This window comes from Crocuta crocuta, unplaced genomic scaffold (assembly GCF_008692635.1).
Source record: "Crocuta crocuta isolate KB4526 unplaced genomic scaffold, BGI_CrCroc_1.0 scaffold50, whole genome shotgun sequence".
Classification (NCBI taxonomy): Eukaryota; Metazoa; Chordata; class Mammalia; order Carnivora; family Hyaenidae; genus Crocuta; species Crocuta crocuta.
In genome coordinates, this window is record NW_027527428.1 from 7,115,201 (window position 1) to 7,121,666 (window position 6,466).

At 69.1% G+C, this 6,466-nt stretch overlaps 1 long non-coding RNA gene across 1 annotated transcript; it reads right to left on the reverse strand.

The window, feature by feature from the left end:
• Window positions 1-2,107: 2,107 nt before the first annotated feature.
• LOC144225726 (uncharacterized) lies at window positions 2,108-4,301 on the reverse strand. Its single transcript, XR_013333376.1, has 3 exons — window positions 4,066-4,301; window positions 2,786-2,914; window positions 2,108-2,179 (listed from the first exon to the last, which is right to left on the reverse strand). It is a non-coding gene; the product is annotated as an uncharacterized LOC144225726 (long non-coding RNA).
• Between the last annotated feature and the right edge of the window lie 2,165 nt (window positions 4,302-6,466).

A 6,466-nucleotide genomic window follows, 5' to 3' on the forward strand; every position in this document is an offset into this window, starting at 1 on the left:
CTGGCCTGGAGGTCTCTGCCCAGTGCAGCCAGTGGTGTCGCCTTCGTGAGGCTGGGGCGGGAGGAGGAAGATCACTCGACGGACGAGCAGTCTAGTGCCAGGCTGTGCAGGGCCCTGTGTCTGGGTCCACTTGGCTGGCAGCGCACTCACCGCCCCCGGGCTCCGTGGACCCTTCCCATGAACATGGCCCCATCGTGACCCACCCGTCGTGGTCTCCATCCTGCGCTGGCGTGACCAGATCAGACCAAACCTCGTGAGCAGACCTGCTTGGCCCTCTCCCTGCCCGCAGCTCAGATGGGGTGTGTCTGGGGGAAGCTCAGGGGCCGGGGGCCTGGGTCCAGGTCACAGGGCGCAGCGGAAGAGCAGGGTCTGGGCCCAATGTCCCTCTCCTTGTCTCTGGCTTCTTTCAAGATGACAGGAAGGGAAGGAAGGGCCTTGCCTTGGCCGAGGGTGCTCTTCTGGTGGGGGGCGTTCAGGGGGGTGGTCCCTGCTCACCTCTCCGTGCCCCCCCCAGCCCGCTCGCCTGCCCTCAGGACTGTCCCGGAGCGGGGTGTGCTGGGAAGGAAAGTCGTGCGAAGAGCAGCGAGGGGGCGGCCCTCAGCCGCCGCTGCCCGGACCCCCCGGCCAAGGGGCCCTCTGAGTCATTCTCAGCCCCGAGCCCGAGGGCGGCCCCTTCTGCCCAGCCAAAGGACTAAATTTACCCTTTTAATAAGAACCAGACTTATATCCGATTTTCCTTTTCTTTTATTAGTTCTGGGCTGGTGGTGGTTGGGCCGCCCCGTCATCTTGCTCCCACGTTTGTCGGCTGGGTGGCTCAGCAACCGCAGGATTTTCCTATTATGGCCTGAGAACTGCTGCCTTTGGGCCAACCCGGGCTTCTGGAAGTTTCTCCTGGGCCAGCGGAGAGGGGCTTCCCATGTGACACGCTCATGTGTCTGGGCTGCCTCTGTCCCAGCGCTGGGCCGGCCAGGAGGTTCACCCGCGGCCTCACAGTGCTGCCTCCTCCGCCTGTCCCCCTCCCTCCCCGTGCCCGTCTCAGGTTCCTCTCGTCTGGCCAGCAGCGGGGACAGCAGCGGGGATCCGGGTGGCTCGCAGCGGGCAGGCCCGGTGTCTGGCGAGGCTGAGGGAGGGAATAGTGCTGGACAGGCCAGCATCTGGGGGCAGCCAGCTTGTGGCCGGAGGGGACCGCCCCAGATCTGGACGGCGCCCGGGTCCCGGACAGCTTACCGTGCAGGGGGTCCCAGATCAGAGGAGGCTTCGTGCCAGTCTAAGCTGCTCCTCCACCGCGGAGGGGGGCGGGCCGCCTGTGGGGAGGCGAGCGTGGCCACGTGGCTTGCCAGCTGGCCCCCAGAATCCACAGGACTCCTGGTGCCACTGTCAGGTCCAGGTGGGGGCTGAGCAGCTGGCCTGGGGAGGGGCCTGCTCCCAAGCAGCAGGGGCTCGGGTGTCGGGGTCTCGGGGGTATCGTTGGGTGCAGACGACAGGTGAGGGTTCTCCAGGTGAGCTGGCACTGGAGCTGGCACCCGTGGCTCAGGGTGGGGGAGGAGGTGGGTGGGGCCCTGGCAGCCTGCAGCCCCTCCCTCCCGTGCCCCCCCCCCCCGGGGCACAGAGAAGTGAAGGCCAGAGCCTTTTCCAGGGCCAGTAAGCCGACCAGATTGGTGGCGGTCTGACCCAGGGAAGAGGGTCTTTGAGGCCCCCTCTCACGCAAGAATCGGGTCAGCCACCTCGCGCGTGCTCAAAGCCGTGCCTCAGACACGCGTGCACATCTGTATCCTGTGTGCACGCCTGTAGCCAGCATGTACGCCCGTGGCCACGTGTTGGGACCCAGACACGCCGCATGAGTTGCCACACGCGACCGCTCTGCCCCCTCTGTGCCGGAGCGCGCGCGTGTGTGTGCCTGGGCCGGCGGCGCGTTCCAGCCCGGCCGGGACCGTTCCTGGGTGGGTCTGGGAATCGAGCCTCCAGACGCGGGCACACCCAGAGTGGGGCTCCAGGCGGGTCCCTGTTGTAGCGCCTCGGGGTTCCTGGTAGGGACAGGCCCGGAGCAGCCCCCCACCGTCCTGGGCCTGGTGTCCCCCTTCCTGTGCCCTCCCCCGACTTGCCTCCCAGCCTTTCCATCTTCGTCCAGGCAGGACCAGGGCTGGACCCCGACGGACACCGTCCTTCCTCGCCGCTTGTCCTGGAATGGGAAGAGCGTGGCCCGTCCCCCGGGGCCTTCCTGCTTCCTCGTCTCGACAGCCCACTCCAGTGTCTCAACTGCCCCTGGTGCCCTGGGGGAGCCCGGGGGGTGGCCCCAGGGAGGCCCGTGTGCCCAGTGCCCCCCCCATGTGGGCCCTGCAAGGNAGGAGGGAGCAGACGCAGAGCGTGGGAGTCCCACGCCAGCAGCCGTCTCCGTGAGGCCCTTTCTTCACAGCCCACGTCACGGGTTCTAGGGAGGGAGGCGCTGTCCCGTGGCTCACGTGAGACACAGCAAACGCTCACTCTGCCCCGCTCTCTGAGGCCCTTCTGTCCGCCTGTCTTTCCCTGACTTCTGCTCCCTCTGCCCTCAGCCTGGGGTCACAGTGAGGAGACGCCAGGAGGGTCCTGGGGGTCCCGGTGCCCCCCCCCGGACAGCCTGGTGGGGAGATGGGGGCGGGGCACGGTGGGCACCTGGTGCCTCAGACTCTGGGCGCAAGCACAGGGCCTGCAGTGTTGCTGCCAGTCAGACCATGGGGACTCGGTGGCCCCGAGACCGGAGGCTCCCGCGGGCAACACCTGTGCTCTGGGGCAGGGGCGTCCTCAGCACCTTGGCCGTGGCAGGTGGGCCTGGTGAACAGATTGGTGGACGAAGAGCCCGTTCTCCAGTGTTGCCTGGCCGTGTGGGGCCCCCTCTCCAGGGCCGGGGCGGCTCGGGGCTCCCTCCCTGCACAGCAACCTGCGGGCAAAGGCCGGGCCCAGTGGTCACTGGAGGTTCCCGGGGTGTCCAGGGCATTCCATCTGGGGCAGCTGCGAGGGGCTGGGTCGTCTGGGCCTCAGGGCATGGGGTCAGATGGGGCTCCGGGGTCCCGGCTGTGCCCGAGGGCCTAGGCCGCCTGGGAGTGTCTGCCAGGCCTCCTGGGCGTGCTGGCTTCCGGCACAGTTTTCTCAGCCAGCCTGGCGCCCAGGCCAGGCCTCCGCGGGGCACCAGGCAGAAGGCAGAGCCGAGGCGGTGCTGCCGGTGGGCACGGCGGGCCATGCCTGGCGCCCGGTACGCGGCGGCCTGCCTGCTGAAACCTCACACGGGCCCCTTCCCCAGGGTTAGTGTGAACGTGAATGTATCTGTGACGGGAGCCTACAGAATCCTGGGCAGCGGCCGCTGTGACTGTGCACACTGGAGGGGACAGGGCAGCAGAGGCACGGCGGCCCCCGGGGTCCCGACCAGCGATGCCCCGTTCCTCTGTCCGCCCCACGGCGGCCCCGCCGTCTGGGACTGTGTGAAAGCACTTAGTGTGAGGTTTGTAGAGCCCCTGGTCTGAGAGGGGCTGGTGGCTCCGGGACTGGAGGACTGGGGCTCCCAGCTGGAGGCGGGAGCGTCCAAACCGAGCGCCCCTCTGGCCTCCCCTACTGCTCGGGCTCCCACCGTCCCTTCCCAGGCTGGTGACCGCAGCGCTCCATGGGCAAGGACCTTGCCAAGAGGAAAGAAGCCTTCAGCCCAGTTCCCGGCCAGACTTGGCCTCGAGGCTCCAGCCCTGGCCCCGGCCCAGGCCGCCTCTGCTCGCGCTCTGTCTGGGGCTGGCTACTGGTTGGCGAGGGGTGGGGGGCTGGGGAGGTGGCGGCCAGGTCTGCCCAGGCCCCTGCTGGCCAGGCACACTGCTGTCTGCAGACCCCTTGGAGGTGGAGGTGACGATGAAAGCCGGCTGGCGGGGAGGGAGTTTCCGGGGGCCAGACCTTCAGCTGCATCCGACTTCGAGGCCGGGACGGTGGGGAAGAGACTGAACCGTTCAGAGCGAGGACTGTGGAGTCCACTGCACAGGGCCTGGGGCGGGTGAGGGGACCGGCTTGCAGGGAGGGGGAGGGGAGCCCCTGGCAGGACCTGGCACCACAGACCTGGGTTTTAGGAGGGAGAGGCCACCTGGGTCCCCGCAGGAGTCTCCCACGGCGGCTCAGGGCACGGGGCGTCTGTGTGCAGCCGGAGGCAGCGAATGTCCCCTGGGAGGCTGTCGGGTCCAGAGCACTTGTGGTGTGGGGGCCGTGGGGTCTCCAGCGCCCTCTGCGTCCTTCCTCACGTACATTCACAGCGGACACACAGAGGCATCCTGTTTGCAGGACAAGCCCCTTCTCTTTTCTGCCTGAAAGGAAAAAAGGTGGAGAAGGTTCCGCAGGTGGACGCGGGAGTCAGCCCAGCAGGCCAGGGGAGGCAGGGGGGGCCCCGCAGGCCAGGGGCTGGGGCAGGGGTCCCCTCCAGCTCTCTGAGGGCCCCCAAGTAGGTCCCTGAAGTCAGGAGGCAGGCCGTGTGGGGCGGGGTAGGCCCCAGGCTCTGGGTCTCTGGCCGAGGCGGGAAGTGTAGCCCGTCCCTGGTACGTCCCCTTCTCTGCAGAGCAGGGGCCGGCCGAGCTGAGCGCTGCCCTCCTAGGCCAGCAGTGGGACCCCTTCTGGGAACAGCGCGCCCACGAGCATCTCCTCCCAAGGCTAGGACGGTATCCCGGAGGCGGACGTGGTGTCCTGGGACCCCAGCCCGGATTTCAGCCTAGGGGTCCAGTGCCGGGTCCGGGCCCTGCTCCCCACCCGCGTGGCCCCCAGCGGCTGTGTGGGGACGTGGTGGGGGGTCTTCAAGGTCGCCCGCTGTCTCTCCCAGAGCATCAGACCCTGCACAGGACCCACCTGCAGGCCGGCCGGGGGGCCCGTGGGACCCTGAGCTGCATTTCCCGCCCCGCCTGGAGCCTGGCCCCGCCGCCTCGCCCCCGTGGTGTGGGAGAGCTCAAGGTGTGGGCTTCTCAGGCTGAGCTCCTGGAGAAATCCATTATCCAGACCCGGCTTTTGGACTGGGCTCTTTCCCAGCGTCCCGGGAGGAGCAGGGTGGGAGGGACCTTCCTGGGGGGGGGCGGGGGCGGGGAGGCCTGGNCCTGCAGCCCCCGGTCCCCAGAGGCCAACACTTCCCTTCCCAGCCCAGAGTCCCCTCCCCTGGCTGGACGCCTGTGGTCTGGCTGCGGCCCATGGCAGTCCCAGCCCTGCGGTCCGGGAAGTCCCTGGCTCCCGGGCACCTTCGTCCCCTGCCCCCGGGCCTTCCCAGGGCCTCCCTGCCTCCTGACACCCACCGCAGAGGTCGGCGAGCGCTCCCACACCTGCCTCTGGCCGGCGCCCGGAGAGGCCCCACTCTGTCCCGTCCACACACAGGAGGGAGGAAAGCTGCGAGGGTCCCCCCCAGGGCAGCCCCTCCCTCTCCCCTGCCCTGGGCCTCGAGTCCTCTCTGCTGAGTCACCCGGTGTCTGGGAAGCTCCCAGGGCCAAACCAGGCTGGATGAGGAATCACAAACTCGCAAAATCCCCCTGCCTCCCGGGCAGGGAAACAGCCGCCCTGACTCACCTTGGGCAGCGCCTGCAGCCTCCGGGGACCCCCCCCCGAGAACTCCTGCGCACCCCACCCGGCCCCTCCCTACACCCGGCCTGTTGGGGTGCTGGGCGCCCACGTCGCTGCTCCCCATCCCCGGGCTGGTCCCAAGCCAGGCTCACCGCCCGTGGAACAGGGGTGACAAGATGCCAGGGTGGGGGCCAAGCAGGGCAGTCCTGACCCCCCCACCGGCCCCCAGGGGCTGCTCCTCAGAGAGCGGTCTGTCCGCCTGCGACCTTCCTGTGCAGGCTGCCGTCGCCATGGAAATCCGAGGAGGCACGCTCAGCCCGTCCTCGGCCCCGGGGTTTGGGCAGAGAGGGGACGGTGGCGGGGGCGCGAGTGCGGAGCGTCCTGGGGGACAGATGACTGCGTCCGCCCGGCCGGGGCCTGACCTGTTAGAAGCAGGTCCGAGCTCCATCCTCTGTCTTCCTCCGCCTTAGCTTCGGTACCGCTCACCTGGGACGGGGCTGCTGAGTCGTTAGCTGGACCTGGGGACAACGGCGAGGACCCCACTGTGGGGAGAGGCTGGTCCCCCCGGTGCTGCCCAGAAGGCGGGCAGAGGCTGCGGGGGGCGCAGGCTGGGGCAAGGCCCTTGCTGACGCCGGCCTTTCCGGGAGGTGTGCGCACAGCAGTCGGGCAGGGGTGCCCGTGCTGGAGGGGCCTCGGAGCCGCCGCGGCCACGGCGCTCAGAATCCCACTGACCCGCGGGGGGGGCGGGGGGCGTGCTGGTAACACAGTGCAGGAGCGCACCGCACCCCGCGTGCGTCTGGCAGGAGCCCGGTGGCCATTTCTCCTGCTTTTGAAGATAAAGGCCCCGGGGACCTGAGGCTCGAGAGACGCGCTCCGTGGCGGGGCTGCCCTGCTTAGACTCACTCTTGCCCCCTGTGTCCACAGGCAGCAG